Below are 25,930 nucleotides of genomic sequence, written 5' to 3' on the forward strand. Positions count from 1 at the left end.
TAACACTTGAAAGCTGAGATGCAATCAATCATTAACAATGTTTAATATTCTCTACCTTCTAGAAATACAATACCGTCAAGGTGCTGAGGTGCGAAAACTGGCCAAAGTTCAAATCTCATATTAGATGAAACCACTTTTGAAGTATCATTTTCTTACCCACATTCAGTTTAGCTGTTTCTTCACTATATCACCTTTATTCATCACTACTTAGTTAAATAAAAAGACTTTGCCTGATACATGGGTCTCTAGGCACAAGTAGGGGGAAAGAGGACACGGTGTAATATATACAAGAAAAGCCAAGATTAGAGCTCCCAAAAATGACCCAGCAGCAAAATTGGATTTAGTGGTCTCTGTATGGAAGGACTAGGTATTTATTTAAATATGAGCAAACAAATTTCTGCAAAGGTGCCGCCTTTTGGGGGGACAAATTTGAGGGCCTGTATTTTGTCTTATTTATCTATTTCCTCAACTCAGCCCAGGCCTCAGAACATAATGGGGATCAATAGATATGCAGTAAATTGGATAAAATATGAACTCCCAAGTCCTCCTTCCTCTTTGCTCCTCAGAGTATTCAACCCATGAGAATTTTCTTTCTTTCTTTCTTTCTTTCTTTCTTTCTTTCTTTCTTTCTTTCTTTCTTTCTTTCTTTCTTCTGTTTTGTTTTTTTTTTCTTTTTTCTTTTCTTCTTTTATGAGTCTGTCTCCCATGCTAACCTGTGAGGTCCCTCATGGCCCAAAGCATGACATATTAGGTCACTGATTCCCAGTGTCTAATTCAGTGCCTGCTGGGCACTCCTTTAGTATTTGTTTCCTCAGTGAGATCACACTCATATACTCAGATAGGTTTTACTGAAGAACAGCACTGGATGATAAAGAACAATGGCTTTCAGAGTGGCTGGAGTCCTAAATCGGCCATTTACTAACCTTAGAAACTATAGAAATATATTTATCCTCATTTATAAAAGAGAAAGAATAGTCATTTAAGTATATGATGCTTGTCATTTACAAAGTACTTTCATACATATGTTATATTCTATGTAGTGTTTATCTTCCCAGTTCTACCCAAATGTATAACAGGAACAATTAAGAATGCCCCACACTCTTACATTGGAAATATCATATAATCCTTTTTTCCTCCCTCCTGATTCCCATATACTTGCCAGCACACCTCTTCCTGCAGATGTAGGAACTGCTGGCGGCCACTTTCCTTTCAGAGCAGACCTGATGCCAGACTTGACCTTCCCCCCACTTCACCCTTTGTGGATCTCTTCTCTCATTAGATGTCATTTTTATCTGTCCTATTTGCCTGCACACCCTACCTCCATTTCCTTGCTTGCCATGGCCCGTTGGCTCAGTGATGGAATTTCAGACTACTCATATGGACTTTGATCTAGCTTTCCCCTAAGTTACTCCTTTCATGATCTGTTTATGGACTCCACACATAGAAATTAGGAGCAAGAGGTGCCTCTCTGAGCTCCTGGGACATTGAAATTTCTACAGAAGCATGGTGAGATGGGCATCATTTCCCCATTCTTCCAATGAGGAAATCAAGGCTTGGGACAGTAATGCACCTTGTTTAAAGACATGGAGCTAGTAAGTGACAGATCTGGAATTGGGGCCCAGGTGCCCTGAGACCAAATCCTGTGCTATTTCCCAAGCACATACTTCTTGCTCCTACAGTGGACTGTTACTTTGTTCTATGCACTTAGTACTTCAATAGTAAAAACAATGCATCATATTAAGTGTGGTGGTAAAAGTTCTTTTCTGTAGTACTCTCTCATTCCTAAACCTGCCAGATGAAGTGAACTCTGATTTCTCAGAAAGAACAAAGCAGAAATCATCACCCTATACTATGGAGGCAGCGTGACATGTATAGAGAAAAAAGGCTTAAGAAGCAGCCTAGACAAATCACAGTACACTAGCTTGATGACCTTGAGCAAGTTATTAACTCCCTGAAGGTATTTTCTTACGTAGAAAATGAGAATAATATGTGTCAAATAATATGTCTTATTTCTCTGGGTGGTAAGGAATGAAAACCATATTTTTAAACACCTCGGCAACTCAACAAATTTAACTCGTGATCTTTTCTGTTTCCTAAATGACTATTTTCTTCTGCTGCCAATAAAGAATATTTTTAAAGAAAGTACTTATTCTGCCATCAAATTCTAAATCTTTCAATTATGGAGTTCCAAAGAAGGCTGAATTCTGCTTTGTTTGGGGGTTAACACCTTCATATAAAATGACATTTATTGGGAAGAGTTGAGATCAAATCAAGGACCAATCTAATTCCTTTTTTGTGGATTCATTATTCAAGGAAGAGTAGAACCCACTCACTGCCAAAGTCCTGAGTAGAAGCATAATTTCAAAAGCTAAACCGTCTTACCACATAAGAGCAATACAATTGTAACCTCAGAGTTATTCAACCTCAGATGGAGAGAAATGACATAGAAATATGAGTTACATAAGTGAGGAGCCCTAAGCCAGCTTGCAATATTTTCCAAGAATTTCTTTATAAAAGCCATGGAAAATATATTGAACAGCTATTTTGGCCTTAACAGTGTGTGTGGCAGAGCACCTCACAAAGTCTTCTGACGAGTTTTTACTGCTATGTTATTCTAAGATCTGTGCTTTATAAATTTTTCATAGTCGATTAGATTCAGAAGGACCCTCAGACATGATCCCAGGCAATATCCTGCTCAGTGGAGGCACCTCATCTTCAGTCTCAGTCTCCATGGGCTGCTTGAGGAAGATGGAGGAAGGGGTAAAGAATGGCAGTAGTTAGTTCTGGAACAGTCTACCTCACGGGGTTCTACTAACATTGAATGAGTTTACAGTAGCACTCTATTCGTCCAAATGTTAGTTTCTCCAAGAAAACCAGCACTGAACTCAGTTACAAAGACACTTGTCCAGGTTGTGCTGCTTTGTAAGTTTTCTCCTCTGCTTCTCTATGAGTCTGTGTCCTTGGACAGGACGCTGCCCTGCCTCCTCTTCTTTCATTTTTCTTTACAAGCTATTCATATTCATTGTTTCAGTCTCCAGCTCTCTGCAGGTGATTTTTAAATCTGCAGGTCAAGGGCACCAGGGTGGCTCAGTCGGTTAAGTCTCTGACTCTTGATGGAGCTCAAGTCATGATCTCAGGGTCATGAGATAGAGCCCCACAATGGGTTGCACACTGGGTGTGGAACCTGCTTAAGATTCTCTTTCTCCCTCTCCCTCTGCTCTCTCCCCTCTCTCTAAAAATAAATAAATAAATGTAAATATGCAGTTCGGAACTCTCTTGAGAGCCCAGTGTTATAGATCTGATTTTTGAACACCTCCATCCAACACTGAACAGAAAACTTCAAAAAAGGAGTCCAAAACTGAATTCCTCAATTTACCCCCAATCTTTTTCTCCTCTTGACAATTGTCAAATAAATCACTAATGTTAATTATAGTTTTTTTAAACATACCTAAGTATAGAGTCAAAGTAGAGACTTAAACCATAATTAAAGGGAATAAGAATTCTCAAAAGTATTTGTTTTACACTCAAAATCAGAATAATTTACATTTTCTTTTTTTTTACATAAACTTTTGGAAGTATAACTTCTGTGCAAGTGGCCTCCTTTTCCAGAACATAATAGAATAACAAGAAACCTATATACTCTTCTCCCTTAAATGACCTGAGATCCTGGAAAAAATAAATGTAAAAATGTGGTTCTCAGACATTGGACAATAGGCAGCACAGGACAGAGAGAAGGGAAACAAAGCTGTGATTGTTCAGCTTACTGCCTAGACTAACAGCACAGGTGGGGAAAGCTCAAATAGGTCAGAATCTGGCAAGCAAAAGTAGCTAGATTTTGAGGGACACAGCACCAGAGTGGAGGTAGGTACACCCAGAGAGAGCTCCAGAAATCTGCAGAAAGGTCCTTTGAATTATTGGCTGAGTACCATTTTATGCATGCATGAAAAGAAATTACCAAAGTCAGGAAAGAGCCATATAGAGGGCTGAAATAGTGTGTGTGTCAACCAATCAGAATTGAAAGACACTGTAATGGTTATGATACCAGGTCAAGTTCTTAGAAGGGTATCACTGCAGCACTAGGACTAAACTAGCTCTACATGTAAAGCTACTCTGGATGTGTAACAAAGCTTAAAAAGCAAACACTGAAAGGATTTAGTTGTTCCAAGTAACTGCATGTGAGAATAAAATCCAACACTATATAAAGGAATGTAACAAAACTCAGCACCTAACAATATAAAATCACAATATCTGGCATCCAATTAACAGAGACCATAATCAGGGGGAAATTAATCAATAGAAACAGCCCCTCATGTGACAGAGATGATGAAACCAGTAAACAATATTAACATGTTCCATATATTCAAGAAGACAGCAAACACATAAACAGGAAGATCAAAAAAATATATAAGATATAAAAATAAGACTCAAGTAGCATTTCTAGAAATAAAAATATAATATCTTTTTAATGAATTATTTCCATAAAAGAAAAATTAATATGAAGATCTAACATTTAAAATTGCCCAAAATGTGGGGCACCTGGGTGGCTCAGTTGGTTGAGTGGCCAACTCTTGATGTTGGCTCAGGTCATGAGGGTTCCTGGAATCGAGCCCCACATCAGACTGTGCTCAGTGGAATCTGCTTGAGATTCTCTTTCCCTCTCCCTTTGCCCCTCCCCCTGCTCATACTCTCTCAAATAAATAAAGTTTTCTAAAAAATTGCTCAAAATGAAACACAAAGAGAAAGAGAAATGAACAGAGCATCAAAACAAAACAAAGAAAATAACCTTCAAAATGAAAGATATTGTCTGAAAAATTCAGGCCAACAAAGCAGTGTGAAACTCATTTCCAGCAGATCTGCACTGTAAGATATGTTAAAAAGAAATACTTGAGGCAGAAGTAAAATGTTACCAGATGGAGATTCAGATCTAATTTTTAAAAATGAGCCCCAGAAATGACAAATATATTACTTTTTTTCTCATTGTTAATTTCTTGTTAACAATTAACTTTATAAAATACAAAAATAGCATGAATTGTGTTATTCAGAGCATAGGTAGAGTAAAATGTATGACCATACTAGCCCAAAGTATAGGAAGGGCAAATTGAAGTATGAGGGTTCTTACAGAGCACATCTAGCAGCATAATAATAATCTGAAGGTGAACTGTACTGAGGATAATTCATCAAGAAGAAATATCAACCCCCCCAAAAAATGCAAGCATGTAACACCGGAGATTCGAAATATATGAAGCAAAAACAGAATTGAAAGTAGGAACATAAAAATCCACAACTATAGTTGAGAGTTTCAAAACTCTGCTCTCAGCTAGTGATAGAAGACAGAAAATCAACAAGGAATTAGAATTTTTAAGACAGAAAGAAAATCACCAAGGATATGAAAGACTTGAATAACACTCTCAACCCACTTGACCTCAGTGAAATTTATTGGATACTCCACCCCAACAGCAGAATACAAGTTCTGCAACAAGATTGATCATATCCTGGGCTACATATCAAGTCTCAATAAATTTAATCAAACATATGTTATCTGACCACAGGAATTTAAACTAGAGATGAATGTCAAGAAGATATCTGAAGAATCTCCAAATGTGTGGAAATTAAGCAACCGACTTCTAAATAATCCATGAATGAATGAAGAGATCTGAAGTGAAATTAGAAACTATTTGGAATTGAATGAAAATGAAAGCACAACACATCAAAATTTGTAAAATAGTTTCTAAGCAGTTCTTAGAGGAAATTTATAGCACTAAATGCTTATGCTATAAAGAAGTGTCTCAAAATGATCTAAGCTTCTACTTAAGAAGCTAGGAGAGAAGAACAAATGAATTTACATATCATTAAATGCACTCATTTTAAATGTATGGTCCAGTAAGTAATAATAAAAGTATATAATCCGTATACCACCATAACCACCCCAAAATACTCTTGCAGTTAGATTATTCCTACCACCACTATTAACTACTACCATCCTAAGGTGACAACTGACCTGCTCTCAGTCATTATAGATGACATTTCCCTATTATAGAATTTCATGAAGTGCATTAATATGGTATGAACTCTTGCATTTCTGGCTTCTTTTTCTTAGCATGTTTTTGAGATTCAACCTTGCTGTTGTGTTTCAGTGATTTGTTCCCTTTTTTTGCTGAGTGATTTCCCATTATGTAACTATATCACAATGTGTTTATCTATTTGTTGATGGACATTTAGATTGTTAAATTGCACATTTTTATTATTATGGCTAAAACTGCTATGAGCATTTGGGAACAAATGAATCTGGGGCTTCATCTGAAATTGCATATTTGCTTGGCTTTCTCTCCTTTCCTATTATGGTTCTCCTATTCCTTTACTGGTACCTCAGGGATACTTTATGAATTAATCATTTGCACCAGAATCCCTGGCACAGAATCTATTTCTGAAAGAACCCAACCTAAGACATCACCTGAAGCAAATGCATTTCAATATGTGCTTGTCTTTAGATCCACCCTGCCACTCATTGTCTCCAACACAGTCCAAGCAGGGAATTGCTGTCTCTGCTTCAGGAAATAGCATCATGCTTCTCACATTCACAGGAACCAGGGAGCATGCATAGAGATGGACCTTGAGGTGTGGGATCTAAGATGGTGGACTAGGGCAGCCCCGGTGGCGCAGCGGTTTGGCGCCGCCTGCAGCCCGGGGCGTGATCCTGGAGACGCTGGATCGAGTCCCACATCAGGCTCTCTGTATGATGCCTGCTTCTCCCTCTGCCTGTGTCTCTGCCTCTCTCTCTCTCTCTGTCTCTATGAATAAATACAAAATCTAAATAAAAAAAAAATTAAGATGGTGGACTATAAAATTGGATAAGTGAGGATTTATTGACTCAAGATTCAACATTCTTGCAAGAATATATGCAGCTAGTCCCAGTTCACTAGCTTGAACCTGACACAGAACAATAATGAGATGAAGATGCAAGAATTGGTTTAACATACCATAAGGAAAGTGGTCAGAAAGTCAGGGAATTGAGAATATTAAAATGGATTTATTAGGAGAGAACAGAAATTCTACTGTCTGTGTTTCCAAGGAGGGCCTCAAGGATATTCACTTTCCTAAGACAATATACACTAGCAAAAAAAGCTATTGGCATTTTTTAGAAACTCAGTGATGACTATCTAGTATAGGTGAAGGTGGACAGAGGAGGTGCTGCTGGAATGGTAGAAGCCAGGAAACTGTTCAACCATCAGAGGCAAAGTGGCCACAATTACCAAAATGGGCAGCAATCCTGGAGTGGCCAGTAGGATGCTTTGACTTGCAAAGATCTGTGGCAATACATAATACATCTTGAAATTCCTAGGAGTGAAATAGGTGAGCAACAGACCACGGTGATGTTCAATGTGTATAACTGGGGTGGGCGGGGGGCGGGGGGGAAGGCTGGAAAGCAAAAATCTGATTTCATTTGCTGCTGTGGAAAATTATGGTCCCCGACCACATTTCCAGATCTAAGACTGTTCACAGAACCAGCCCCTATTGACAGAAGAGAAGTCCTGGTCCCATTGTTGAGGGTCCCTACAATATCACAAGAATATATGACAAATATTTTGGTGATTTGTTCATAAACATGTGCAATTTTTCTGGAAACAAGGTATTGGGAAAAGAATACATAGAATTTTCAAAGAATATTGTATAATACATCAGAGATGAAACACATGGATAACAGTTTAGATTTTCCCAAAAAGCAGAGCTTGAAACAGGGATTGCTTATAGGTAGTTTATGGGCAGAAGAAATATCAAAGAATCAGAGTAGGGCCAATGAGAATAATGTAGCAGAAGAAGAGGGAAAAACCAATCCAATGATATGTTACCAAGCTAGTCTCTAATGGGGGCAACTATTGCTTTATCCTGCTAGAGATCCTCTGAAGAATAATTTAGAATGAACCTCCAAATTGTCTACTGAAGAATGAAAGAGAAATATTATCTGCCAGTTCTCCTCCATTTGTCAAGGGTCACCTTATGGGTGACCCCTTACTTTGTTGTTCTCTGCATCAGAATGGCTCACACAGTTTCATGTGTGTGAGTATCTCAAAAGGCAAGTCTGAGAATACCCTGGGCAGAAAGCAAGAGATACTCAGTGCTCCTTGAGCAGTAGGGACTAGACTTTGTTTTATTAACTCTCATACAGAGTTATGGCTGGCTACCTCTCTGAAGGTGACTCCACTAAAGATTGGATTTGCATTTCCTCTGTCTTGGAGATGAGGTGAGCATTATTTGGCTCCATACTGCAGAATGGGAGCCAGATATGAGGGCACTAGAGGCACTAGAGGATCTTAGATACAAGGGGTGGACTGTATCAGATATCTCTTACACACTATTTCAGATCCCCTTAGCCTTGTTTATCTCTTAGTCCAGCAAGCACTGTTCTGTGTAGTCTCAGTCTGACTTGTTGCCAGTGCCATCTGACAGAGCCTCATGTCAGAACTGCACCTTTCCTTCCCTGAAGCTTCCTTCTCAATCCTGAGGCATGAAAATGAAATGTGCTGGGGCTATATGCAGCATCCACATGTGCCAAACCCAGAAGTAAGGCAAAGTTAACACCTCTCAGGGTGAGACTTTAGCAAATGCAGATAGACAGATGTGGATAAACTCTTCTTCTGACTCTCCTTGTTACAGATAATATGGAAATGCATCACATATGACCCTCAATAAGTCCTGTGGGATCAGACAACTAATAACCTCTAGCTGTGACCCACTCAATAACACATCTTTTGGTTGTCTCTCTCTGCTTTGCTCCCCAGTGTAAAAGAGCCATTCTATGGGATTGTAGTCCTTGCACTTCCTACCAAATCATTCATCTTTTAGCCACCACCTCAAGCTCTGAATGTTGGAGAATCCAGGTGCAGCAAGGGGTGACAAAATTATCATTACTTCAAGATGATGATTGCCTATCTAGAAAACCAAAGAGAGACACCAACAGCAACAAAATTCTAGTAACAGGACTCAGTACATTGGCTCACAATAAAATTATGCAAAAATGAATAGCTGTTCTATCTATGCATATTAATGTTAAAACATTGAATTGGAAATGTACTAAACCAAATGAGGACACAATGACTACATTCTGAGCCATAAAAGATATGAATTATTGGGAAGACATGCCATGTTCCAAGATGGAAAGAATTAAATGGTATAAATATGTCAATTCTCCACAAACTAATCTGTACATTTAATGAAATTCCAACTAAAATTCAAATTCTTTAACCTAACAACTTAAAAGATATCCAAAAGATAGCTGAGAAAATAAAATCATGAAAATAGCCAGCGACATTTTTAAGAAGAGTAATAAGAGATGCCTGACTCTAATTGATATGCAAGTTTGCTATAATGCTATGATTTCAAAATTGTGCATAACAGCTTTAGATAGTTCAGGAAACTGGCCCCAGTCGAGACAGATGTAATATATGTTAAAAGTGGCATAACATATCAGTTAGGATATGTTAAGATATTAGTGGATAGTTTTTAATAATAATAGCACAATTGGTTAGTCACTTGGGAAAAGAATACATCTTCCCCTCCTTCATAGAGAAATAAGTTCCAGATGGAATAAGAGCATCTTAGTTTGGTGTGCGTTCCTTCATAACTTTATTTTGGCATTTACTTATGCATTTGTCTATTTTACATTAAGGATTCCTTGTCTAGGAGGTTCTGCAGTTTGAGTTTGCTTTCTTTATTATTAGTTACCTCTGGTGTGTGGGGAAGGGACTGAATTTGAGAGTGAAGAAAAGGGACCCCTGGGTGGCTCAGTGGTTGGGTGTCTGCCTTTGGTTCAGGGTGTGATCCCAGTTCGGGGATCAAGTCCCACATTGGACTCCCTGCAGGGAGCCTGCTTCTCCCTCTGCCTGGGTCTCTGCCTCTCTCTGTGTCTCAAGAATAAATAAATAAAATCTAAAAAAAAGAAGAGAGAGAGAGAAGAAGAAAAAAGGGAGGTTTATGTAAGTTAATTGATTCATTTAACACTTGCCTATGTGCCATGTGCCAGGCACTATCCCTGGTCCTGAGGATATAGCAGTGGACCTCCACATGAACTCTGCCCTCATGCAGCATGCGTCCAAGTGGGGAAGTGTGAGACCATAAACAAAATAAATGAGTAAAATGTACTTACATGGTGAAAAATGCTACAGAGGAAAATAAAGCAGAAAAAGAGATAAAGAAGGAAGACTTCACCAAGCAAGTGACATTTGAGAAAAGATGTGACAATGGTGAGGGAAAGTCCCATGTGGATATGGGGTATATTCCCAGACAGTGGAACAGCCAGTGTAAGGAGCAGGAAGTGGGCCTGGCATGTTCCTGGCTCGGGTGCTGTTCCTTGGAGAAAGAGTGGCAGGGGATGAGGTCAGCAGAATAAGGCATTCCTTACAGGACCTTATAGAGTATTTGAGGACTATGCTGTTTCCTTTGAATGACAGAGCAATCTGTTGGAATGTTTAAAGCCAAGGACAGACATGATCTACCTTAGTTTTCTTGACAGGATTACTCTGTGGTTTCTAAGCCAAGAATAGCAGGAAGGGAAACCAGATAGGGGACTATTGCAAACCTGGAGAAGGGAGATGATGGAGGTTGGGACCAGTGTGGTGGCAGGGCAGCTGGCATAAAGCAATTGGCTTCTGGACATATTTTGAAGACAGAGCTACGGGATTTGTTGATCAGTTCGACAAGGACTATAAAAACAAGAGGGTCAGTAAGGCTCTAACAACTTCATTATGAGTGATATGCAAGGTGGATATGCCTTTAATAGAAATGGAGAGGCTGACAGCAGAGGTAGGTTGTAGAGGAGATGGCAGGGATTAGTTTTGGGTCTGTTACATTTGAGATGCTTGTTAGATATCCAGGTAGAGGTTTCAAATAGGTAGCTGTATGACCCCCCTGGAATCCAGGAAACAGGTCAGGAATGGACATATAAATTTGGGAGTCATCAGGTCATATTTTAAGCCATGAGATTGAATTAGATAACCAAGGGAATGAGGGCATGTTTTGGTGATTCTGCCCATAAATATTCAAATTCTTAACTATATATATAAATATATAAATATATGTATATATATATATATATGTTGTATAATTGTTCAAAACTGGTAAAGCACTGAAAGAAAATATATGCAAAAATTTATACAACTGACTATAGAGTAAAACGTTCTGAGCTTGATACCAAAGGCACAGTTATGAAAGAAATCACTAACGGATGAGTACAATGATAATTTTTTAATGTTCTAGCTATCACACATGGCATATGTAAAAATAAGAAACCAGGGATGCCTCGGTGGCTCAGTGGTTGAGTGTCTGCCTTCGGCTCAGGGCGTGATCCCAGAGTCCTGGGATTGAGTCCCCCATCAGGATCCCTGTGGGGAGCCTGCTTCTCAGTCTGCCTATGTCTCTGCCTCTCTCTGTGTGTCTCTCATGAATGAATGAATGAATGAGTAAATAAATAAATAAAATCTTTTAAAAAAAGGAAGCAACAGGTTATTGGAAAAACCAGTTTCAATATGCATGAAAGCACAACATACAAATTAGTAATTTTAGTATGTAAATATTTTCTAGCAAATCAGTAAGAATAAGATAAATGCCCCAATGGGGAAAAGTAAGTATAGATCTGAATACAAAATTCGTAAAAAAAACCCAGAAGCCATCAGTAAGTATACAGGAAGCATATAAACTAAAATAACATTTTCACCCAAATTGGCCAAAAAGAATTTTTATGTCATACCACCTACTTTGGGCAGGGGTGCTAAGAAATATGTGTTCTTTATACATTTACTGTAAATTCACATTAAATTTTCTGAGACTGACGTGGCAGTCTCAAAGAGCCTTAAACTACACATATTTTTTTACTAGAGTGTCTACTTCTTGCAATCTATCTGAAAGAAATGGGTCATTTAAAAGGAAGTGAACTGTAATATTTTAAATTGGGAAATGGTAGATTAAGGAAACTTAAATGACTAATATTAGATATAGCTAAGTAAATTTTGCTACATCCATGTGATATACTATCATAGCCATGAAAATCATGTTGTAGAATGATTACAAAAATATTCCCACGGGTACACATTCTCTTAGTTAAACAGACCTGATAAGAAAATGAAGGGTGGAGTAGCTTTCCATCAAAAAGCTATATATATATATATATATATATATATATATATATATATATATATATAATCTGAATAGAACAATCTAAAAGAAGATATATGAAAATACCACATTCAGTTTTGTCTGGGTGATGGAACCACAAATTATTTTATTTTTTCCTTTCTGCTTTATTGTATTCTCTCAATATTTTACCAAAATAAATGTTTTCCTAACTTTGTGTGGTTAAAAAATGAAATCTACATAAGGAATAAAAGAAGAAAGTCCAACAGTCCTGGTTGCCATCCAATATTATATAATCCTGGAGTGCTTCAAAACCACGCAGTGATGTGCTGACAGCCTGTCCAGATGTCTGGGATGGGAGTCACAGAACATCTTTGTCCTAGCAGATTGAATGGCTGGGCACACAAACAACCTGCTCTTTATTTTATTTATCTGTACTTTGACAAGGCAATTTTCCCTGTCATCATCATTATGCTTTTCTGTTACAAATTCAAGACACTTTACTGTGTACTTAATATACTTTATGGCATCCATGCAAATATCCTTCAAGTTGAGTGTTAATATTTCATTTGACTAATGAGGAAACCAAAGTAAGAAGACTTTGAGTAAGTTGCTCAATGTAATTGGCAAGTAGGGAGCAGAGCCACATTTCAAAGGCTGGTGTCTTTACCTCCAAAACGTCTCACTATATAGTAAATTCTTATTCTAAAGAGAGTGACCTGAAAGATGATTTAAGTGATGAAAAGACATCGGTTAAGGGCAGCCTGGGTGGCTCAGCGGTTTAGTGCCACTTTCAGCCCAGGGTGTGATCCTGGAGACCTGGGATTGAGTCCCACGTCAGGCTCCCTGCATGGAGCCTGCTTCTGTCTCTGTCTCTGCCTCTTTCTCTCTCTCTGTGTCTTTCATGAATAAATAAATAAAATCTTAAAAAAAAAAAGAAAACTTTAAAAAAAAAAAAGACATCGGTTAAATGGCAATGAATCTTATTGTGAAATAGTTTGTCTCTTTTCAATTATATTTCCAACCTGGTTAAATCAAGAAAAAAATATCCAGTTTTGTAAGAGCCTACCCACAAAATCTCTTTAATATTTGCTGATGCTCCTTTTTCTAATACTAAGAGAGCAGATCTAATGCCTAGAGGCTACTTAGAATTTAATAATATTGCTTTGTCTTACTGCATTTAGTATGCCTTCTTTTTAGAGCAAGAAATACTGCTTTTTCCACTCAGAGTTGTAATACAAATTTTATTTTTTAAATAAATTTACATTTTTCATAAGTAGATTTAAAGAAAATATTCAATCATTACCAATATAAATAGCGCGCGCACACCCACACACAGAGTGTATGTATTTGCATATTTGCATGTATGTATTTGTGTGTATATATATATATATATATGTATATATATATGTATGTTAAATGCAAATTCCTGGAGCTTGGAAAATAATTGAAACACTATGTGTGGCCCTTTGTCACAATTTTAGAAGTTTGAAAAAGGACATAGTTAACTTCTTTAAAACGCTTATGTTGATGGCTTGGTATCTTCTTATGTGATTCCACTTAATTCTTAGAGTTGTTCTGTGAGATTGGCACTAATACCCAGCTTACAAATTTGGAAATTGAGGCATTGTGTGCTAATGTAGCCTCAGGATACCCAGCTAGTAAGCGGTAAACCTAAGATCTCAACTCTAAGTTTTGGGTCCCCAAGGACTCAGTTTTAGACTACACCATCCAAGGAAAATAGTTAATTGGTCTGCTTTTTGCAATTCTTATACAACTGTTAAGCCATGAACATGCAGGAAACCCAAGAAAACCTCAGTGTAGGGGAGGCTGTTGTTGACCATAAGGCTTTACAAAGTGGATGTGGTTGATTTGGGCTTCCAAGGACAGGTTAGACCCCAGGAAGAGATTCAAGTGCATTTCAGATGAAGCAACTGAGGTGACTTCCATATCACAAAGGCTGGTTTCTGAAAGGCAATGCCTTACAACCCTACTGCTTTGTCCCTGCAAATGCCCAGAGAGGGGAACATTTTAAACTTCGTCAATATTTCACATCTTAATGTGAATTTTCAGTACTCTGCTGAAATCAGGTTGGAATAATGGAAAATATTCCAAGATCTGGGAGGTCATCAAAGCACAAACACCACCAAATAGGCACTGTGGAAGCAATGAAGCTAATTGTCCAGTTTGTCTTCATTTTGATAATTGCCAACTCCATACCCATGTGCTTGTGTATAGGGCTTTTTTTTTTTTAACCAGGGTTACCCAAATATCAATGATGCTCTCTGCAAAAATCAGGACAGTGGTCTGGCTCATATAAATCTCCTAATATGTTTCTCACTGGGATAATATCAAAAAGGAGTCTAAAGACTTATAGGACTTGACAAAACACATGATTCAAACTTCTGGCCAAGTTTTCTAGCCTGTGTGCATATAAAATTCTAGTCAGGGAAACAATGACCATCATGGGCCTCTGCTGGCAAAGGTTCCATGTTTATTATTGGGAAGATCACTTACAGCCCCAGGGAGGTCACAGTGTTGACCTGACATGCTTCCCATCCCATCTCTTCTTTAGCTGGTCATTCAAGCCATTTAAACCTGACACATCAGATCCTTTCGTCCTGAAAACCAGATGTGCTCAGCTGGAGAGAGAAAGGTCTCCTCTGTGCTCAACAGAATCCAAATCTGTGCAGTGAAGAGAGCCAAACTGACAAGCAGGCAGGGTTTGTCTCCCCACCCCCCACCCCTTAGCCTCTGCCTCCTTCCTATTCCCATACTGGCCCTGGTATTCCACCTAGAAAGAGGGCCATGATTCATCACATGCTCAGGTCTCAATAGCCCCCCAAATCCATCTGTTTTATCTCTGAGGTGTTTATTGAATATGTCCCCCATTCTCTACCCCACCATGACTCCTGACCTCACTCACACTCTCATCATTACTGCCTTAGATTAGGAAAGAATTTCCCAATTGACCTCCCATCTCTCTCCCTCAAAGACAATTCTCTGTATTCTAACAACGTTTATCAAAATAATAACTAGCACAAGTTAACTAGCACAAGAGATCGCAGCAGCCATTGCCGAGAGTCTGCTGTCAATGTGCTTCCTGTGAGCTTTTTACACACATCCTTTTTCCTGTCTTCCCTTCCCCTGCTCCCAAAGCATACCCTCCTCCATAGCTACCCTGAGCTGTTCCCACTTCTTCTGGATGCTTTACATAGTCTACCTCTGTGACCCCCAGAAAATCACTGTCAGCACTTAGGACCCCATTTCCTCCAGCGTAAAATGAAGAGACTCCATCGCATCTAATGTTAAATCCTGTGGATTTAAAATTGCTGAGTTTTCTCTTTCTCTTCCTTGTTGGTCTCTGTGCTTCTACGATGGAAGAGAAGAACACCAGTCAGATATTTCCCTGATAACCCCACTTTAGTCTGCTTTAGGAATGGCTCCCCTTCCAACCTGATTTCCCAGATTCCTGCCTTTCACTGTGGAGTCTCTGGCTCCAACTGCATTAGATTAAAGGTGTGATACACCACTGGATCCACATGAGTTTGTATTTGTCCTACTGGCCTCATATAGCTCAGTTGTGTCCCCATGTTCTTCAAGGTTAGTGATACGCCTATTTGCTTCTTTCCATGGATACTCTCAGCTGCCATTAACAACTAGGGAAACATAGATGGAGAGTCACATTTATTACATCATATATTTTTTAAGATTTTATTTATTTATTCATGAGAGGGAGAGAGGCAGAGACACAGGCAGAGAGAGAAGCAGGCTCCATGTAGGGAGCAGATGCGGAACTCGATCCCAGGTCTCCAGGATCATACCCTGGGCTGAAGGTGGCGCTAAACCACTGAGCCACCCGGGCTGCCCTATTACATCATACTTAAGAGAAGGAGCGCTGCAGCCTGACAGCTTTAGGTTCCATTCAAATCCTGATCCTGCCGTTTATTGGCTGTCTACCCTTGGACCAGTTACTTAATCTCTCTGGTCTCAATTTCCTTTTCTGTATAATGGGGAAAATATCAGCTACTTCACAGTTTGTTATGGGGATTACTTTGGTTAATACAAGGCAAGTGCTTAAAACAGTGCCTAGAACACAGCTGAGTGTTATCTCTATGTTTGCTGTTATTAGCTAATAAGAATTAATTTCAAGATTTTTGCTAGAATCACAAGTAATAACGATAATAAAAACAATAATAGATATTAATTATTAAGTACTTGCGAGATGCTACCAATTTTTACATGATGTTTCCCAATTCCTGCCAGTGATGTTTTTCATTTTGCAGATAATAAAACTGATACAGAAACTGTCTCAGTACCTTGCTCAAAAAGAGAATATGTTTTTGAAGCCAAGACTGAGATCCAGGTCACTCTCGACTCCAAAACTCATATTGTTTCTGTTGTATCTGCTGTGCCACGACTACTCCTCCTCTAACTGCTTTCAGTTCTATTTTTCTGCTGAGCCTCAGGAGCTAAAGCTCCCAGTCCGGCACTCTCCCCTGTGCTGAGCAACCACACAGATACTGCTGTTTATGGGTTATACCCCATAGGCCACTTCCACCTCACATTCCAGAGTTCTGATGGCCTCTCGTATTTCTCCATCAAGGAAGCCTTCTGTAAGGTAAGAGCAGTATTTTTATAGGGTTAACCTTGACTCTACCTGGATATGTCATTATGGAAGCAATAGCCTTGCAGGATTCTCCTACTTCAAGGGGCGCCTTCCTTAGAATCCTTGAAAAAGAATGATTGGCCCCACGTGAATCACTTAGTTTGCCATTCGGGGTTCCCCCATACTCCTGCCCACCACTCAAAGCCCCTACTCATTGGGAATGGTCTCCACCTGGAACTCCTGGGCACACTCCCCCTTGCAACAGTGCTGTCCTCCCTTTATGGGCAGCACTAGATGAAGGTAGGGAAGCCACACTTCCCTGTACAGCCTTTTACCTCTATTCTCCATTACACCATCCTGAAAGGCCTCTCTAACTAAATTAACTGTCATGTGGAAGGAAGCACATGGTTTATGTAATGATCCATTATAATCTGAGACAGAATTACAAAAAAGGTAAACCCTTCACAGGTTTGGTAAACCTCTGTTAAACACACTCAGCTTCTCACTCTGTGCTGCTATGTCTACCAGGCTGCATGATAACCTTCTGCACCAGGTCTCTACAGTACGACTCCTTACTCTGTCCCTTGCTCTAGAGAAACATGGTGACCCTCATCAACAGCTTCTATCATCCCCATCATCTCCACAGATTATCTCTAGACACAGTAATCCCACAGTAGTTCACTTACCCTGTGGTTCACCGGGAGATAGTCCAGGGTGGGCTTTGGCTCTCAACATTTGAGGTTACTTTGATGCACCAAGCCATCCCCATATAGGTTTCACCAACCATTCCCCAAAACAGGCAAAAAATCCGAAGTCTTACATACACACTGATATCTCCAGTGAAAAATAAACTAGGAATCAGGGGCCATGAAGATGGGGAGAATTAAAGCAGAAGGATCTAGTGCTAAAACACTTGTTAATTGCTGATATTAAAGGATTCCAAGGATAATGAAAAGGGTGCATGCTACAAATGGCAGTCCTGGAGGGGGATCAGAACCTGTGGATCTAGGATCACAGACTCAAACCTTTGAGTCAATAGCATTGTAACAACTGCCTTGCCCCTTTCCTCCTTGTTTTTGATCTCGTATCCTGAGCTCACTACCTACTGCACTGCGGGCTGGGCCTACTGTAGGTAGGCCCCATAGCCCTGTAGCGATCCTTGCATAAAGAGATTCCTCAGTTCTAAACTATTGTGCCTGTCTGAAGATATCCATGACAGTGTGCAGCTTGAGGATCAAGACCCTGTCATCTTTACTCTTTTGTTTTGTATCTTTGCACTCACTGGATGAAAGAATTAATGAACTAAGGTATGCCAAGTAGAAGCCTGGATCACCTACAAATCTGTCTGAATTCAGAAAAGCAAAGACAATCAGATTCTGAATTTCTCTTTTGAAAAAGTGTTCAGTCCCCACAATAGTAATTTGATCTTTAAAAGTGATTTTTCCAGTGACAAAGATGATCACTAATAAAACACATTTGATCATGGTTATTGAAGCCCTATTTTTGGCCATCCATGCAAACAAAGCCCAAAGTTACTGTGATAGAAGAATTCCACCTGCAATTTGAGATGGATAACCAGAACTGCCACTTGCTAGTTACATCATCTGAGGCATGATATGCAATTGCCTGAGTCTTTTAAAAAATTTTTTTAAAGATTTTATTTATTTATTCATGAGAGACACAGAGAAAGGCAGAGACATAGGCAGAGGGAGGAGCAGGCTCCCTACAGAGCCTGCTGCAGGACTTGATCCTGGGCCCTTGGGATCACGACCTGAGCCAAAGGCAGACACTCAAACACTGAGCCACCCAGGTGCCCTGCCTGACCCTTATTTTTGTTATAGAGTGGGGGTACCATTATGTTGCTGCCCATGGAGTTTTGCAATGTCCTAAAAATGGGGTCAAAATCATTGTCGTTCCTTTCTGACACAGAAGTTTTGTGACTCCATGAAGTTTTAAATGTAATAATAGTAGTATATAGGCCATGTCAATTGAGCTGATAGGAGTAATTAGAGAAGACTAAGGGTTTGGTGAAAGCAAAGGCTATAGATGCAGGCAGGCTCTAAATTCTGATTTCCACATTGTCAGCTGTATATGTCCATACAGATTATCTAACTTCTCTTGTCTCATTTCTATCACCTGTATAAAAATATTTTGTTTTACCAGATTATAAAGTTTAAAAAGATAGTCAATATATTTTTATGTAACCTAAGACCTGGTTTCCTTCTACCCTCTTTCCTGATCAACTCCTCCTTCTGATCAATATCTCTTTCAATCTAATAAAGAGATCTAGGGAGTGTGTTTTTAGCGAATTTTATGAAAGACATTTATTAGGCCATAAAAAACAATGTTAACATTTTTACCCACTTGTTGGGACATGAAGTTCTACAATCTCTTTTTATGGGTAAGCTTGTTTTTCTTCATTTTTTTTCCTCTCCTGAACTCAAAGTTAGCCCAAATATGGTAACAATAAATCATTCAGACTGGGTTAATACATGCTGTTATAGGTTTAGATACCTCTCATTCCCCTTACTCATCTCTAAGACAGAAAAGGAGTTAGCAAACCTTCATTAGAATTGTTGTTTTGTGCCTTAAACCCTTGAGTACCATGTAATGTGATCTCTATTTTCCTTACCTTTCAATTCTCTGACTCTGGAGAAACCACAGCTCTGCTGGTTTTTGTGGAACAGACCACAGCAATGTTTTTTAACTTTGCTTAATTTTCCTTCCATCTGTTCTTTCCTCAGAAAGCACTTGCTGCTTCTCTGTCTCCCTTCAATAAATGCCAAGTGCTGTAGGTTTGTTTCTTCTCTTCTTCAGTCAACCCTAAGTGCCTCCTCTGCCTGCAGCTTTGACCTGTTTTTGTGGGCTCATCTTCCTGGACTCAGGGCTATAATTCTCTCAGAGTCTCTGAAGTTTTATAATTCAAGTGATGAGAACCCACTTTTTAAAATCAGCTTTGAAAATGTTCCATCTTGAGGTAAATTTCATAAAATGTTGTAAGAACTGAGATTTCAATAGACAAATCCTTTCTCTTTTATGCCTTCATAGCCAGTGGGAGGCTACATTAGACCCTATCCAGAATAATTCTTTTAAAAGAGGCAACTTGAACTACTACATACGCTCTTAGCACCATGATCTTGAAAACAAAAGTTGATTGGATCAGTATCAAGAGAAATTCCAAAGTGTAGATATCTCAGTTGATGGAAGTAGTGGGCGATAGTTCAAGCCATACAAAATGGCTTCAAGTGGTTCAGAGCTATAAATAACACTGAATCACATGGTGAGAAAATTATTCAACACCTCTCTGAATTTCCTAATCCCTCATTTAATAGGGAGATAACAAGCATCAAACCCAGAACCTCAATAGAAAACAACAGCATGTAGCTAGAATTTCAGAATGTTTCTTTAACTGTAAGTTTTATGGTTTCCATTTGTCTTTTATCATTGCTTTTATATTTACACTGACTTACTATTCATGATAATAATATAAACTGCCCTTATAAAATATATTTCAGGTTAAAAAGATGACCCAATTCAAAGGAAAATATTTTTTAAATACTAGTGTGATACACCCATGTAGTAAAAATCATGAAAGTGACATGGAAATGACTGAAGTTAAAAAAATGTCAGTTGAATTGAATATATGTGGATCTTGGAAGGCAACTGGAGACTTGATTTTTTTTAAGATTTATTTATTTATTTGAGAGAGAGGGAGAGAGAGAATCTCAAACAGACTCCCTGCTGAGCACAAAGCCTAATGCAGGGCTTGATCTCATGACCCTAAGATCAGGACCTAACCAGAAACCAAGAGTCTAATGCTTAACCAAACTCACCACCCTGGTGCCCCCAGAGACTTGATTTTAAATCCTACCTACCCAACTGACTCTTAACTATAGGAAACAGAGGGTTGCTGGAGGGAGGTGGTGGCGTGATAGGGTAACTAGGTGATGGGCATTAAGGATGGCACATGTGATGAGCACTGGGTGTTATATGCAAATAATGAATTACTGAACTCTACATCTGAAACTAAGGATGTACTATATGTTGGCTAATTGAATTTTTTAATTTCCAAAACTTAGAAATGGAAAAAAATCCTACCTCTCCTACTTATTATCTATATTTATAATACAATAATATTAGTAAATAATTTACTAATTTACTCTGAGCTCTTGTTTCCTCATCTTTAAAATAGGGGAAAGCCCTATTCTATAGGTCATTTAGAAATGAAATAATATATATAATATGTGCTTAGTATATATAGTTCCTGACAGTACAGAGTAGAAACTCAATAACTGACTTCTTCTCCCTTTAAATTCTTATTTTATACTTGTAACTTAATTTTTTTAATTTATTTTTTTATTGGTGTTCAATTTGCCAACATATAGAATAACACCCAGTGCTCATCCCATCAAATGCCCCCCTCAGTGCCCATCACCCAGTCACCCCCACCCCCCGCCCACCTCCCCTTCCACCACCCCTAGTTCATTTCCCAGAGTTAGGAGTCTCTACTCAGCCATAAGAAATGACAAATACACACCATTTGCTTCGACATGGATGGAAGTAGAGGGTATTATGCTGAGTGAAATAAGTCAACTGGAGAAGGACAAATATTATATGGTCTCATTCATTTGGGGAATATAAAAAATATACTTGTAACCTTAAAAAAATTAAAGTATTGGCTAAGGATAATGGAACTATGTACCATTTCTGAGACAGTTAATATATATTTAATGAGTTACAAAAATATGTAGCTATCATTGCAATATAGACCTATGGTTGACTACTAATTATACCTCCAAAGAGCATAGGGAAAAAACTTATGCAAGAGTTGAAGAAAAGTCTATGTCGGGGTTCCCATCTGAGTCAACATGACCCACTTCCAACACTGTTTTGTCCTGCACCACCACCCTTTATCCTCACTTCACTTCTATCTCATAGTGACATCATCAGTCACATACATCTACAAACCAGAAAGCTAAAACAGAGGCTTTCTCTGTCTCTAGTCTGTTTCTGTCTCTTTCTTTCTCTCTCCTGTTGTCTCCTCCCTCCTTCCTCTACAATCTCAGGTGCAATCCATCATCAAGTCCTGTCTCATTAATCTTCCAAACACCCTTTGCACTGTCTCTATAACCACCACTTTCTTGCTCATAGCAATAAACTCCTAGAAGGTCTATTATATTCCCATGGCTTCTCCACTTCACCCTTTTGCCCCTCTCCAAAGCCTCCAACATTTCAAATGCTCTACATGATTTGTTCCCTGCCTTTTCAATCCTTGCTCCAAACCCCTCTTTCTTTACATCCAACCTCTACACACACTATTCCTTTTCCCTAGCCAGCTCTATGTCCTTCCCATCCCTCTGCCCCAATTCCCTTCCAGCATCTATTCATCCATCAGAACTCAGATCAGGGGTTCCTTCCTCTGTATAATCTTCCCTGACCCTTGACCAAAGCCCTCAATTAAGTCAAACATATTAGTTATCCATTTTCTTTCTTTCATAGCACTTATCTATGGTTAACCTTTTAAAAATATTTATTAATTTCTGTCTTGCTACTAGACATAGTCTAGGACAGAATGGTATTATATGGTGTTGCTCAACAGTTTGTGACCAGGACCAAATGAGTGGCTGACACATAATAAGCTCTCAGTAAACATTTGTCAATGAATGAATGAACAATTTGTTCTTACCACACTAGGTTTTCTGTTTATTGTTTTAATTTTTTAAGATTTTATTTATTTATTCATGAGAGACACACAGAGAGAAGCAGAGACATAGGCAGAGGGAGAAGCAGGCTCCTTGCTGCAGGGAGCCTGATGAGGGACTCGATCCCAGGACCCCAGGATCATGACCTGAGCCAAAGACAGGCAGTCAACCACTGAGCACCCAGGTGCCCCTGTTTGTTGTTTTAATATTTTAAAACATGTATTATGGTAAAACACACATAACACGATATGTGCCATTAGCAATATTTAGTACATTCACCATGTTGTGTAACAATTACCACTCTCTAGTTCCAGAACATTTCATCACCCCAAAAGAAAACCCTGTACCCACTAAACAATCAATCCCTATTCTCTCTGCCTTCAGTCCCTGACAATCACTAATCTCTATGGATTTGCCAACTCAGGATATTTCATATAAATGGAAGCATCACCACATTGTTTGTTTTTTTTTAAAGATTTATTTATTTATCTTAGAAGGAGAGAGAGAGAGAGAGCACACATGTGAGCAGGTAAGGGGCAGAGGGAGAGGGGAAGAATCTCAAGCAGACTTCCCATTGAGCACAGAGCCCAACACAGGGGCTTGATCCCATGACCCTGAGATCATGATCCAAGCCTAAACCAAGAGCCAGACACTCAACCGACTGAGCCACCCAGGTGTTCCACTACCACATTGTTTTGTGGCTGCCGATGGGGGTGTCAATCTTGCTATACCTGGACTTGCCTTTATCACTTCTTAACCCATGGCTTAGCACAGTGCTTGCACGTAGAAAGTATAGAATAAAGGCTTATTGAAATGAAAGAGTGTTCTTTTTAACTTATTAAATATAGAAACAAAATATATTTTTTAGTTCTGAAAACAAATATTTTGCAATATTTTTCTAGAAGGAAATTGATCTTAATGTAGTACATCCAATATATCCATTTTAATATGCCTAATGGATTTCCAAAAGTAGTTTTGCAACTAAAGGAAATCTGATTCTGGAACATAGTAAGATATAACTTATTCTAATAAACAATTACCACAAAATCTTTCTACAAACAAAATTTTTTAAAAATTACGTATATGCTTTTGAAAAGAATCATATGATAGTGATGATTTTCCTTTAATGATTACAAAACAGATTTGTAATTTATTCATTTCTAAACACTTATAAGCAATGAACTTGTGTTAGAAACTGCTTACAATATGGGCATAAAGATGAAGAGTTTTTGGCCCTACTTTCCCAAGATTAAAGTTAGTATCATTTTTATAAGGACCCTCCTGATGATATATCTACTTGTGCTTCAAAAAATGCCACACTTAGGAGTCCATGCATGAACCCAGTAGAGCTATTTATTTACTCAGATATCACATTTCTATTCTATAAGCCTGTCAGTCAAGCCACAATTCAAAGTAATTCCAGAGCAGCAAGTGTGCCGAGCCAAGCAATTTTGAAAATACCCACTTTCAATCACAGGAGTGGGCGTAGTTTGAAAATGGGTTTCTAGGGAGGCTAGTCTGAACCATAGGTCAAGCAGAGTGACCTGTGATCGTTTATATATAGGCACTATGATCATTTGTCATTATTTCACACCACCTGGCAAAGATTGAGTCTCAAATAGGCCACCTGTTAGACATTATATTTTGATCAAAAATCAGATCACATAGACTGATGCTTGACTGGAAAATTTACCCATGAGTCTGCAAAAATGGAGTACGGTTAAAGTTATTTTCTGTATTTGTAAAACACAGACCTTCCTTTTCTGTAGCTTGGCAGAACACAAACTTAATGGAAGGTTCTCGTGGGAAACTTTCAGATTTGTTAAGCATTTGATGCTAGCTAAAAGCACTCTGAGTCAATTGAGAGGAGCCGAAACTGCCCAAATTAGAGTTTCTGGTGTAGTTAGGAACAATTGCAAGGTTATTTTAGGGAAGCTGGTCTGTAAGGTTTCCTGATTATTTTGTCAGCACATCACTCCAGCCTCAGAGTTGGATTAATTAAGGCCCTCCATGTACACTCAGCCTCCCATCCTGAGAAAGACGCTAAAGGTCATAGCCATTAAAACCACAGAGGTCTCAATGACATCCTATTTTAGTGTTAGAATTCCGAGAAGGCTTTTGTTAAAATAAACACCAAGAGATTTTAAATAAACTAAACTGATTATTAGCTGACAGGATTTTTTCTTTCCCTTATGAGTGATTCATTGAAACTCAATTCATATGTATCCATTCATTCAACCAGTATTTATTGAGCACCTACCAAGAGGCTGGCACTCTATTTGGGGCTAGGGATTCAATAAGAAAGTCAGAGGAGTTCAGAGCACTTAAGAAACTTACATTCATTCCATCAGGCACATACCCTAACCCTAACCTTAACCCTAACCTGGAAAAAAAAAAAAAAAAGAAGAAGAAACATCAGCTTACATCCTAGAGTAGTAAAGTACTTAGTCATTCAGAACATATCTGTTGAGCGTCTACTATGTTCCAGGGACTGTTCAGTCAATTAGAATATATCACTGAACAAAATATAACAAGTCCTGGTAATGCCTACAGTCTAGTAGAGAGAGTCAGACAATAAATAATAAATGTAATTAGTAATTAAGGTATAAAGTATGTTAGAAGATGCCAAGTGCTATGAAATTAAAACATGGTGGTCAGGACAATTATATTTAATAAGGTAGTCAAGGTTGGGCTCATTGAAAGTGTACCATCTGAGCAAAGACTTGCAGGAGTTGGGGGAGTAAGCCATGCTGGCAAGTAGCAGAGAGCATTCCAGGTGGTGGGAAACTGCCAGTGAAAAGGCCCTATGGGGATCCCTGGGTGGCGCAGCGGTTTGGCGCCCGCCTTTGGTCCAGGGCGCGATTCTGGAGACCCGGGATCGAATCCCACGTCGGGCTCCCGGTGCATGGAGCCTGCTTCTCCCTCTGCCTGTGTCTCTGCCTCTCTCTCTCTCTCTGTGTGACTATCATAAATAAATAAAAAGAAAAGGCATTCTTTAAAAAAAAAAAAAAAAAAGAAAAGGCCCTATGGTAGAAGCAAGCCTGCGGTATTTGAGGAGGATCAAGGAGGCCAGGGCAGCTGGAGTGGATCAAGTAAGGTGAGGAGTGGTAGGAAATGTGATTAGAAAGTAAGCAAGGCCTGGTGGGAGACTGAAAGGGGAGGTGATGGTTCATACAAAGCTTTTAAGCCACCAAAAGAACTGGGCCTTGATTTTGCATGAAATGGAAGCCAGAGGAGGGTTTTGATCTGATTTCTACTTTTAAAGGATACATCTAGCTTCCACAATAGGAATAGATGTTAGGGGTTATCAAAGATCAAGGCACAGAGAACTATTAGGAAACTACTAGGGAAATCTTGAGTAAGGGCTAGGATAGCTTAGGCCAGAATGGTAGCAATGAAGGTGGTGAGACATAATTAGGCTCTAGAAATATTTTGAAGGTAGAGCTAACAGATTTCCTAATGGATCAAATGTAAGATGGGAAATAAAGACCCATGT

The 25,930-nt window shown here is 38.9% G+C and overlaps 1 long non-coding RNA gene across 1 annotated transcript in view; it reads right to left on the reverse strand.

The window, feature by feature from the left end:
* LOC140630362 (uncharacterized) overlaps positions 1–19,978 on the reverse strand; it is a 35,378-nt gene extending 15,400 nt beyond the window's left edge. The window contains exon 1 of the long non-coding RNA XR_012028129.1: positions 19,365–19,978. This is a non-coding gene — a long non-coding RNA (uncharacterized lncRNA). The remainder of the gene's footprint in view (positions 1–19,364) is intronic.
* Positions 19,979–25,930: the final 5,952 nt, after the last annotated feature.

The sequence above is a fragment of the Canis lupus genome, chromosome 3, assembly GCF_048164855.1.
Source record: "Canis lupus baileyi chromosome 3, mCanLup2.hap1, whole genome shotgun sequence".
Classification (NCBI taxonomy): Eukaryota; Metazoa; Chordata; class Mammalia; order Carnivora; family Canidae; genus Canis; species Canis lupus.